Source organism: Antechinus flavipes, chromosome 2 (genome assembly GCF_016432865.1).
Source record: "Antechinus flavipes isolate AdamAnt ecotype Samford, QLD, Australia chromosome 2, AdamAnt_v2, whole genome shotgun sequence".
Classification (NCBI taxonomy): domain Eukaryota; kingdom Metazoa; phylum Chordata; class Mammalia; order Dasyuromorphia; family Dasyuridae; genus Antechinus; species Antechinus flavipes.
In genome coordinates this window covers 34,779,984-34,792,048 of record NC_067399.1, presented here as the reverse complement: position 1 = coordinate 34,792,048, position 12,065 = coordinate 34,779,984, and the positions used below count along the sequence as shown (strand labels likewise).

General features: G+C 36.0%; 1 pseudogene and 1 gene segment (V, D, J or C); one reads left to right on the top strand and one right to left on the bottom strand.

Moving 5' to 3' along the window:
* The window catches only part of LOC127547486 (immunoglobulin kappa light chain-like), a 387,121-nt gene that overhangs the window by 199,478 nt on the left and 175,578 nt on the right, over positions 1 to 12,065 (top strand).
* On the bottom strand, positions 274 to 2,884 carry LOC127547482 (cell division cycle 5-like protein; annotated as a pseudogene).

Sequence of the window (12,065 nt, the reverse complement as noted above, 5' to 3'; positions counted from 1 at the left end):
GGAATTTATATATATATATGAAATGAAGGTTTTACATTTTTTGTCTTTTTGGCTCAATGAAGGAGAAGGAATCATAATCACTAAAAATAAAAGTAAAATTTTTAATTAAAAACTTCTATAATTGGGTCTAGAGAATGTCCAAACTTTTTTTTTTTACAGTTAATTTTTATTCAAGAATTTACTCACAGACAACACATTTAAGAACATTTTAAATATAAATAATGTGATTTTTTCAACATCAAACAAAAAAAAATTCAGCAAACATGACATTACTAAAAGAAAGATGATTCTCTTAATAAATTAACCTCTAAAAATTCTTGTGGGGCCAGAATTTAAACAAAAAATCTAGACAATGGAATCCATTCAAAACATTAAAAGTCATAGATAACAGGCAAATGTTTTGATGGAATAAACATCAGCTTCATTTCTTCCAGAAGATGAAAACTAGCATCTAACTCTCCGTAACAAAATTCAAATGTTTCAGTATTTTGACTTTAAAGTCTGTTTCTCCAGCAGCAAATCTGTGTATGTTTGCTGAATTTCATTTTCTCTTTCTTGCTGTTGCTGGACATCTTCTTTTCAACACTCCAGTCTTTTTGGAATTGCTGGATTCTCATGTTTCTTTAACTCCTCAAAAATACAAAGCTCTAAATAATTTATAAATCATTCATCTTTTTCATTATTCCCATCTCTTGAGACTAGTAGCCACCAAGCAAAATTTTCATCTTTTCCATTTTTGCAGACCTTTTACTTCTGTGGTCATATGACCTCTCTTTATCTCAACTCTTTTTTCAAGTGATTCAATCCTGGTTTTCTTTTGTTGTTTGTTTTTTGTTTTTGTTTTTTTCCTAGCCAAGTTAGCTCATGTGTATCAGCTCTGCCTAAGTACATATAAAACTTGACTGTAATATTCTTCCCACACCTGGTTTTAAACTTTGGTGGACAGCTTGCCATAGCTCATTCCTTGCTTTACTACTTCCATCTCCTGTGTCAAAAGGTCTTGCATGAGCTTTCTTCACTTCATCTTTGGAGAATTTCTCATGGGAGTTGTGTTCTAGATAAGTTATATGCTCAATACTCTTACTTCCAAATCCTACAGTTTCCCCCTTTTTATTTCTAATTTGTTCTCCATAAGGATGAGATATCATCATGAGGATGATGCAGATCATAATGAAGCATTGTAATCATTTCTTTTTTAATTAGTTCTTTGCTTTTCTGTAGGTCTGTTAGTTGTGGTTCTACATTTAAGGGTCTTAGGATAGTTTCATTTACTTCTGAAGGTCTTGGTAGATCGTTCTGAACAGCTTTGAGCATTTGTCTTAATTCCTTTACATGTTTTGCATCCTGGATCACCTACTTTTGAGCATCTATATCAGCAGTGTCTTTTACATGAGTTTTATCAATTTCATAGTCTTTTAGCTCCTTTTCAGCATTTTCTGGGAGAACAATCAATGGGCAGAAAGGCCCATCAATCCTAAATGAGATGTTCATGAGATTCTCTTTTTATCTGCTTCACCTATGAGGGATCATTGTAATCTTCCAGTCCCTCTTCAGGATTTATGTTTAATTTGTCTCTTAGAGGGATTCTACCTGTGGTAGTGCCAACAACTGGTTTAGGAGTTATCCCATTTCGAGTCAACTTTTCAGCTCCATAAGGAGTCCTGAATGGGGTAGACAAGACTGTGTTTGGTGTCTGAATGGTCTGTCATTGAGGAATCACACCAGAGAAGTCACTCTCATGCAATGGTGTATTAAAATCACATTTCATTGGTAAGAGCCATTAAATTCTGTGCTTCCTACAGAATTCGGTCTTGGATTGCTGGAGTTTTGGGTGTCTCAGAGCAATACTATTGTCGCTGACATATTCAGGCAAAAAGAGTATGGAAGCAGAATTCATTATACCAGATTCCTCTGCTGTTTGACATGCAATTTAACTTGCTTGGCCAACTTTTACAACTTTCTGAAGTTTTGCATCTGAAATCAGGTGCAGGAAATACTAATTTGCTTCTCTTTTTAGAGAAAGTGGTTTGAAAAATAGCTGATGGCAAGTCAGACTCCTTTTTTCCTTTCAAATGCTATTTGTTTTTTCTATTTCTACTTTCCTTTTCAGATCTTAACTCCCCATCAAGATTTTATTGTCGTAATTTCTTAAAGTCCCGATAATTTTCTTCACATGTCATAAAAACCTGGAGCAAGCTTTTTTTCAAATGGAATTTCTGCATTATAATATACTCTTTTCTTTTTCCTTTTCTTCTGAATTTCTATCCCAGCTGCTTGAAGTTCTCTTCTCTTTTGAAGGGCAGCAAGATGCCTTGCTTCTTCTAGTTGCTTCTCTCTTGCTTTTCTCTTGGCCTTCTTTCCATGGGCATTTGCCAGATGAACTCTAGCTTCTGAGAGCTTTTCAAGTTCATCCTCATCCATATCAATTGAATCGGGCCTTACTACTTTCATTTCTGGCTTTGGATCAATCTCTCCAGGTTTAAGTTTTCATGGATCACCTGCTGTCTTCTCTTCATTGATTTTTGGGCAGCTTCATATCACTGGATGAACAGTGATTGGGGCGATGGATCTCCAATGGATTGGCATCAATTTGGCCAGATGTAAAAGCTTTTCTTCCTCCTCCCTAGACTATTCTGTTTTTTTAATTCTTGGATCTAGCCATTCATATCAGCCATTTGGCCTTGCACTGTTTTGTGATTTCCTATGCAACAGTGAAGCAATCTGAGGCTATTGGTTCTTCCCATATTTCATTACTACTGCTTTGAGAATTTCATCCTCCATATTCCTCCATACTCCCCCTTTCATCATAATCCAAGGCATCTTGGTGAAAGGTGAGTGATTCAGAAATTAGCTGAGGTGACTGGACAAGCACTGAAATGGCATAGCAGCCCCCAAATCCAAAACTGATGCTTTCTCCCAGCACTATCTTTGGCTTCAGAATGCTCTGCCATGTCCAAACTTTTTGAGGTGCAGTGTGTTGAATTCGACTACATACAGAATAAGCATAAAGAAAATAATCACAAATAGGAAGAATAAATCCAAAGGGATCTTGATGTTGGACCAGATGAAGGAGAAGCTTTGAGCATTTATACTTCCTTCCTATCCCTTGCTACAAAAATACAGACTTTCCACCCACATGAGGGAGTTGAGAGAGAGAATTTAACAACTTGGAAGGCAGAATGGACTTGAGCATTAGCAATAGGCTTAGTGATCATGGAGGAAGAGAAAGCAAGAGATTGAGTTGGCCCTTCCAGATAGTCATCATTAAATCTGTAGTCTGTGAAGACTCTTACTGCAGAATATAAGCACATATCAGTTCATGAAATCTGCTTTAAATTTTCCCCCACAAGAAGGGGTAGTGATGGAGAGGAATGTGTTATCCATTATTAGTTAAACTAATAACAAGTATAATTTTCCCAGGCAGAAGGAGGGACCAAAGGATGGTGGAAATGGGAAGCTATAGTGGGTAGAGGAGCTGTTTGAAAAACTGATAGCAAATGAAGGGTATGCTATCCAAAGTGATATCATCCAGAGCAGTTGGAGCTTTGTGTAAATTATGACCCAGTTAAAGCAGGACAAGATATTGGTGTTCTGATGTTTTGGGAGCTGAGTGAATTTATCCTATTTCATTTACTTTTCCCTTTGGAGAATCCTACTTGATGAACACTTTTTTTTTAAACATTATTTTTATTTGGGTTTTGGCTGCACAAAGAAAACCCAGATACATATATCAAATTCTAAGCAAGTGCTTCCTGTCAATGATTGGATCTCTCTGGGAATGAAGAAAGGAGGAAATTTGTGCTACCTATCTTTAGATTTCACCAGAAGCCTCATGTGTAAGGATTTTCTCTCCCTCTTCTTGAATCCTAGAAACAGAAAGTGAGGACATACATATTTTATTATGTTATATTTGGGAGTACTGCTTCTTTTTCTTGTCCTTTTGAAGATTGAAACCTTTGTCCAAAATGGTTTCTGGAAATTGCTATATACCTCAAACATGTAAATGTAGTTCACAAGTAACTCCCATCAGGAGTAGCTTTTGCTGGAAGCTGAGTGCTTTCCCTCCTACATTTCTGCACTTTTAAGCAGGAGAGAAATCAGAGGACTTCCAGTAGTCACCTCAAAGACTTGTGAGAACTGGAGTTCCAGGGGGTCTTAATAAAGGGGCACCACTCTGTGAGTGTCCCTCTGGGAGCCCCTCTGTTTCCTACTCCAGCTTGTACAAGTTCTCCTTGGAGCATGTACTATTCCTCACTGGGCTATGTCTGCAAAGCCAGGAGATGGAACCCGTCTGGCCTTGCCCATGAAGAAATACCTGGGGTTGGGTAACCAGTAGTCTGTGCATCCATCAGGAGACTTGGGATTTTCTTCTTCAATGACACTGTTTTCCTTGGATTCCTTGTACTTCCATCTGGGGAGTCTTCTGTCTGTCCTAGGGTAACTTCCTCTGAAGACTCCCTTGCCATGGACTCAACTGATCCCCTCACATCCACAGGGCACTTCTATTAACATCTCTTGTAGTAAGTTCTCACCTCTTCACTTTCCCCCAAATTGGCCCAGTCTTGGGACTCCTCCTAGGACAAAGATCTTTCCTTTTTGTAGTCCTCTCCAAAAGACCACTAGGCCCTTTATTTCCTTCACTGGGCTGCCTAGCTGCTGGAGACAGAGAAGCCTCAGAAAAACCTTGTGTATAAGAGTTCTTGACACTTCAGTTTTCAGTCCTCCCCTCTGTGCAAAGAGTCTTAGGGAATGAACTCCTAGTGCATATGTATTCCTCCAGAATTCTTCCTGGTGCCCCTTCCTCCTGGAAGCTTCTGATGCCTCTGGTAATCAGTGCTTCCCCCCTCCTAAACATGTCATCTCTTTGTTCTCTGTTTCTAAAGAAATATTAGCCTAAAGATAGTGTCATCTTCATAAGAGAAATAACCATTTTCTTCTGGCCATTACCCAGACCATGCTGTCCTTCCTAGTGTCCACCTCAGTGGAGAAGTGGGAATTTTTAGTCTTTGATTAGAGGGCACCTAGAGTGCACACAGGGCACACCTGTGCTTCTCATGGTCTTTTCCTCCCACCTTTATCTCCTGTGGCCTCTTTTCTTCCTTAGTAAGTCAGCACTGAGGAAGAGGGATAGGCTCCTGTTCTCATAGCCCAGCCTTGCCAGCTGAGTGCCAGTTACTTCTTTACATCTCTGTCTCTCAACCCTAGAAATTGTTGCTATCAGAAAATTAAATATTTAAAACTAAAAAATACCATAGAGATCTATTTATCTTTCGTCTACAAAACAATTCAGATTTCTTTTTTTGGCATATATTTTAAAATTTTGAGTTCCAAATACTTTCATTTCTTCTAGTTCTTTTTCCAGACATGATATCAAGCAATATAACACCCATTTTGCATGTCAAGTGATGCAAAATATTTTGATATTAGGCGTGTTGGAATGAGATAATAATAATTAAAGTGAAAAAATATGCTTCAATCTGCCTTCAGAGTTCATCTTTTCACTTTTCATCATGAATCCTTGGAAATTTCATAGATCATTGTATTGATTAGAATAGCTATGCTATGCACAGTTGCACAAAATTAAAGTTTACTATGACTGTGTAAAGTATTCTCCTGATTCTGTTCATTTCACTTTCCCTCAGTTCACAGTAATCTTCCCAGGTTTTTCTGAACCAATCCCTTTCATAATTTCTTAGTGCACAATAGTATTCCATCAGAATCATACATTTCATCTTATTCAGCCATTAACTAAGTGATGGGTATCTACTCAATTTCTTAATCCAACAAACACTTCCCTGATTGCACTGTCATATATATTTTTGTACATTTATTTCCATTTTTCTTTAGTTTCTTTGGGATACAAAACCAATTGTGACATTACTAGGTCAAAGGATTTACAAGTTTTATGTTCCCTTGGGTTATGTAGGTACAAATTATTCTCCAGAAGGCCTGAAGCAGTTCAACACAACACCAACAGTGCATTAGTATCCTGATTTTTCCACTTCTCAGCATTTATCATTTTTTTATTTCTAGCCAATCTGATAAGATGTGAGGTATTTTGATGTACATTTCTATAATTATTAATGATTTAGAGAAAATTTTTATGACTTTTGTTACTTTGATCTTTTCTTCTGAAAATTGTTTATATCCTTTGACAATTTTTCAATTATGAAATGGCTCTTATTTTTATAAATTTGGCTCAGTTCCCGCTATATTTGAGTGACGAAACCTTTATCAGAGAACTTGCTGTAAAAACTTCCATTTTCCTAATTGCCTTCTTGTTTTGGATGCCTTGGTTTTGTTTTTCCCCCCAAAAAAGTTTACATTTTAAGTAATCAAAATTATACATTACTTCTTTGTGATGCTCCGTTTTATATGTCATAAATTCTTCCCTTATCTATAAATCTTTAAATTGAACTATTGCATTCTCCCTACTTTGCTTAAAATATCACCATTTTTTCCTAGATCACTTGCTAATTTTGACCTTATTTTGGTATAAGACATGAAATATTGGTCTATGCCTAGTTTCTGCCAGATTGCTTTTTTCAAATAGTTGATGATCCCAAAGATCGGATTTTGGGGTTTATCAATTTATTTCTGTTTGCTGCAAACCTATTCTATTCCAGTGATCAACTACTGTATTCCTTAGCTCCTTCCAGATTCTTTGGATGATAACTCCTTATTTATTTATTTGTTTGTTTGTTTTGCTGAGGCAATTGGGGTTAAGTGACTTACCTAGGGTCACATAGGTAGAAAGTGTTAAGTGTCTGAGACAAGATTTGAACTCAAGTCTTCCTGAATTCAGGGCTGGTACTCTATTCACTGCACCACCTAGCTGCCCCATGATTACTCCTTTTAATATAATTTGAAATCTGGTACTCCTAGACTAATTCTTTATATTTTAAAAATTCATTTCTTTAAAATTCCTGACTCTTTGTTCATCCTTATAAATTTCATTTTTTCCCCACAATTATGTAAAAATTTTCTTTGATAATTTGATTGGTATGGTGACTTGGTAAATTAATTTATACAGAATTATCATTTTTATTATACACACACACACACACACACATACACACATACATATTATATTTTCATGAGCAATGAATATTTCTCCAATTGATTAGATCTGTCTTTGTGTGAAGAGTTCTTCTCAATCTTGAGTGTGTCTGGGTAGGTTCACTTCTAAACATTTTATGTTATCTGCATTTATTTTAAATGGAATTTTTCTTTCTCTTGCTGCTGGATTCCATTGAATTTTGATATGCATATAGATATATTGGCATTTTAGAATGCTGAAGATTTATATAAGTTTATTTTATGTCCTTCAATTTTACTAAATTTCTGCTTTTTGTTTTAGTCAGAACTTTAGTTGATTTTCTGTGATGACCGTGTTAGCACCCTGGATACCTTAGAATCAGCCAGAGTGAGGATAAGCAAAAGTCCTTAGTCTTTATTCTTAGTCTTTAGAGGTAGGATTGAATTGGATGGAATCAGAATCTCTGCGATCTTCCTTCTTCATCTCCCGCCCAGAAGTTTCCTTGGTTAGTCTTAACTCCACCCCCTAGTGGAGTTCTACAATTCTCTGTATACACCAATTATCAAGCCAGCACAGAATAATGGGAAGGGCCATTTCCCAAGCATATGCTTATAAAGTATTGTCCAATCGGTAATTAGTCTTAAGTGCTTGGTTGTCCAACCTCAGTGCATCGACTCAAGAGTTTCAGCTCTTTACAATTTTCTGTGGTTCTCTGTAGTATCCCTTCATATTATCTGCAAAATGTGATAATTTTATTTGCTTATTTCCTTATTCCTTCAGTTTTTATTATTACTGTAACTAGTATTTCTGATATAATGTTGAACAAAAGTGTTGATAATGGTTATCCTTGCTTCACCCTAATCTTCTGGGGGAAGGCTTCTAATCTATTCCTATTACATATAATGCTTTCCCTTGATTTTAGATGAGTACTCTTATTTTAAGAAAATCTCCAATTATTCCTATACTCTATAATTTTTTGGAGGGTAGAAATGGAGCTATTACCTTAAAAGCTTTTTCTACATCTAATTGTATGAATTTATCATTTTTGTTCTTTTTTTTTTTTTTTTGCTGAAATTGTTAATTATGCTTATAGGTTTCCTAATATGGAACTATTCCTGCATTCCTGATATGAATAAAGCTTGGTTATTGCATGTGATCTTTCTGATAAATTGTTATAATCTCTTTGCTAATATTTATTTTATTTACTTTATATAGTCATTACAAAGATTGGTTTGTTGTTTTCTTTCTGTTTTTGCTTCCCTTGGTTTAGTTATCAAAATCATATTTGTGTCATAAAAGGATTTTCTTAAGAATTTTTTCTTTACTCATTATTTCAAAAAATTTACACATTTTTTGGAATTGTTCTTTAAATTTTGGTAGAATACCCATAAGAATCCATCAGGTCCTGTCTTTCTTAGGGGATTAATTTATGACTAATTCAAATTATTTTCTAAGATAGAATATCTTTTTAAAAAAAAACAATAAAACACCCATTTCCTCTACTCTTAAGTTGGTCAACTTATATTTTTGTAAAAATTTATCCACTTTATGAAGCTAAATTTTCATCTTTATTGGCATATTTTTGGTTAAAATAATTAAGAGTTTTAATTTCATTTTTGTTAGTGATGTATTCATTCTTCTTTTTTAATCCTGGTAATTTGGTTTTCTTTGTTTTTAATCAAATCCACCACTGGTTTTATCTACTTTACATTCATTCATTCATTTATGTATTTATTTGTTTATTTGTTTGTTTATTTATTTAAATAAACTAGCTCCTAGTTTTTATTTGTGGGTCCAGTGGCTTTTTTGTTTTCAATTGTAAATCTCTGCTGAAATGGAATTAGCACCAGGTGCACATGAGAAGAGCCTAATGATCTTCAAAACCTCTTCTGTAGTTGGATGTTTTCCTAGAGAGGGATTTAGTTCAACCTATGGTCACTGACTTCATCTTGGTTGATGTTGAAAACACTAAAAAGTGTTCTTCCATCTCTGCAGTATCATGATCTTATCACCAATTAGCTTCATCAGCATTGATAGTTGGAATGCATCATAGCCCTGTGGCCCATTAATTACCTTTAAGATATCATAGAAATACTTTGGGTTGTTACTATTAACATAAAATTTAATTTCTTCTTACTGAGCCAAGAATTCTGTATCTCTCTATGCTTCATCTGCATTTTACTTTTGATGCAGTTAAACGTTATCTTTTTAGAGACAAACTGTCTTGCAGATAAACTCCATGGAGTTGTCTTTTTTTCATTTAGTACCTTCTGAACTTTCTGATCATTTTCATTAACCCAATCTTGATATTTGAATGTTCTGGCCCACAAATGAATGAAGCGTTGTACACCAAATCTCTGAAATTTGCCCACTTTTTTTTTTTTTTTTGCTCCATTGTATTTTCTGTTCTCAGTGTGGTATTGGCTCAGCTTTCCCTCCAAATAAGAAATTAACTGTTTACTCATGGAAAAACAATCTACTCTGCTGAAATTGTCTTCTAGTAAATTGTCTTGCCTTAGAGCTGCTTCTTCTGTTAAATGCAAATATTGGCTTGGAGAGGATAAGGCTATGATCAGTCCAGCACTCTGCAGCACATATTGACTTCATTACTCTTATATCCTTTCTGCCTCTTTTCCTCACATTGACATAGTCTATTAAATTGCAATATTTGTTGCAAGCATGAATCCATGAAATTTTACTGTGTTTGAGTAAATGGAAGACAGTGTTGAGGATGAGGTCATGAGACACAGAAGATTTCAATAATGTCTCCATTATTCCCTGCCATGTCTGATAGTCTGTGCATACACTAGCATTAAAGTCACCCTGAATTACAAGCTCATTTTCTTTTGGCACACAAATGAGGATTTCCATGTCTCTATAAAACTTTATTCTTTTACTTCATCAGGGTTTGTCATGTCGGGTGCATTGACGCTGATGATTGATTTGGAACTTTCCTGTAAGTGACAGTCACATTGTCATGAGCTTGTCATTCATTCCTTTTGGGAGGCTTATGAGCTTGTTGACAAGCTTATATTTGATTGTGAAACCTATGCCAGCTTCATGGCACTCTCCATCACTGCATCTACTTCAGAAAAATGTATATACAGTTCTAATTTCAATAAGCTATTCTTTAATTGACAGCCTTGTTTCACTCAGTACTACTATTTGGATGTGATACCAGCTGAGTTCTCTTGTGACAATAATTCTCTATTTGTATTTCAAGTCTACTAAACTTCATGTTGTTCATATGCATGTGCACATTTCATGTAACAATGGTGAGTGGAATTGTCTTCACAAGATTTTTTGGTACACTTTTTTGGTGTTTCAATTGAATAGTAGGATTTCTGCCTACCATAGTAAGCAGATCAAGTTAAGGTTGATTGAAGCAGACAATTTTAGGGCCCCTTAGACTGTTCCCTGTGTCAAGCGATGAACGATACAGACCTTGCAAAGGCTGTTCAGACTCCCAATGGAATGCTGAATCCCACTGCTGCTTCTATCTGGTTACAAAATGACCATGCCTTGGGTCACCTGTGTGCAGGAAAAAACTGTTCATTTATGGAGAAGCCCATCTGATAGGATGCTTTTACCATTATGTGGCCTTTGCACATGATATTGCTTCTTGATGCCACAAAGAGAGTTGGGTAGTAGGTGGATGTTAAAGGTGCATGAGCAAAGGTGAATGACCCTTGAAAGGGCTATTCTGGGTCTCCTCATACCAGATACGCTAGTCTTCCCTGAAAACTCCATAACCCTTTGTTGTCTATTGTACTTTTAAACAAAATATAGTTTTCCTTATTACCTCTTTTAATTAGATTTTTGTTTTTGCTTTGAGATTATGATTGTTACCTCTGCTTTTTTCTTTTTTTTTTTTAACTTCAGCTGAAGCCTAATCAATTCTGCTCCAATCTCTTATTTTAACTGCATGTGTCTTTCTGTTTCAAGTGTGTCTCTTACAATTCTTTGTTGAATTCTAGTTCCTAATTTTTTTATTCTCTTTTGTTTTATGGGTGAGCCCCTCCCATTCCCAGTTATGAATCCTAACTGTGTATTTCCTTCTATGCTATTTTCTTCTGCTTATTCTTCTGTCTGATCTCTCTCTTTTTTTATCCTACCCCTCTTCAGAAATCAGTTTTTGCTTCTGATCACTGCTTCCCTTACTCCATCCTTCCATATATAAATATAAACATTTATTAAGTCTCTTCTGATTACTTTTTTATATTTAACTTTTTCTACTTCTGAGTTTTATGTTTGAATGTCAGATTTCCTATTCAGTTATGGACCTTCCATCAAGGAATGCTTGAAATTTCTCTATTTCATTAACGATCAATTTTCTCCCTAAAGGATTATGCTAAATTTTGCTGGGAAGGCAATTCTTGGTAGTAAGTCTAGGTCCTTTGCTTCCTGGGGAATGAGGAAAGTTGTACTTGATGGTCCCTCTTGACCATTTCTTTATAGCCAGCCCTTACTGAGGCCTTGATATTTGCATGTTTTGTCTCCAAAGATATGTTTCTGGGCAGCTGAGTCTTTAGGAACTCTCTTTCCTGGGTCATGGTAACTTCTGTCCTGGGAATTGAAGATGGGGCCCAACATACCAAAATGGTATGAGAGAGACACATTCCCCAGGACTGATGCTTTGAACTCGGTGTCAGTGATCTAGCTCTCAAATGCCACATCTCTCAGAGATAGAAGTGGATATTCCTAATGGATTAATTCATTTGATGCTTTCTTCCAGAAAGCATCTTTCAGAGCAGGCCTTGGATTGACTCTGGCTCCAAAGTTCCTGCCTGTTTTTCTAGAACAGCCAGTCACCATTACCTGCAAGGACATTAGGATGTCACTGGTGACCTTCAATGGTTGAAACAGCAGCCAGAACCACCTCCCAAGCCCCTCATGAAAGAGTTTCCTTCTGCCTGAAGTCTCTGCCTGGGAGACTGACAATTCTGGGGATTATTCGTGTCAGCAGGATGATAGCTTGCTTCTTGAAGTAATACAGCCTGCTACCAAAAAACTTTCTAGGTGCCAT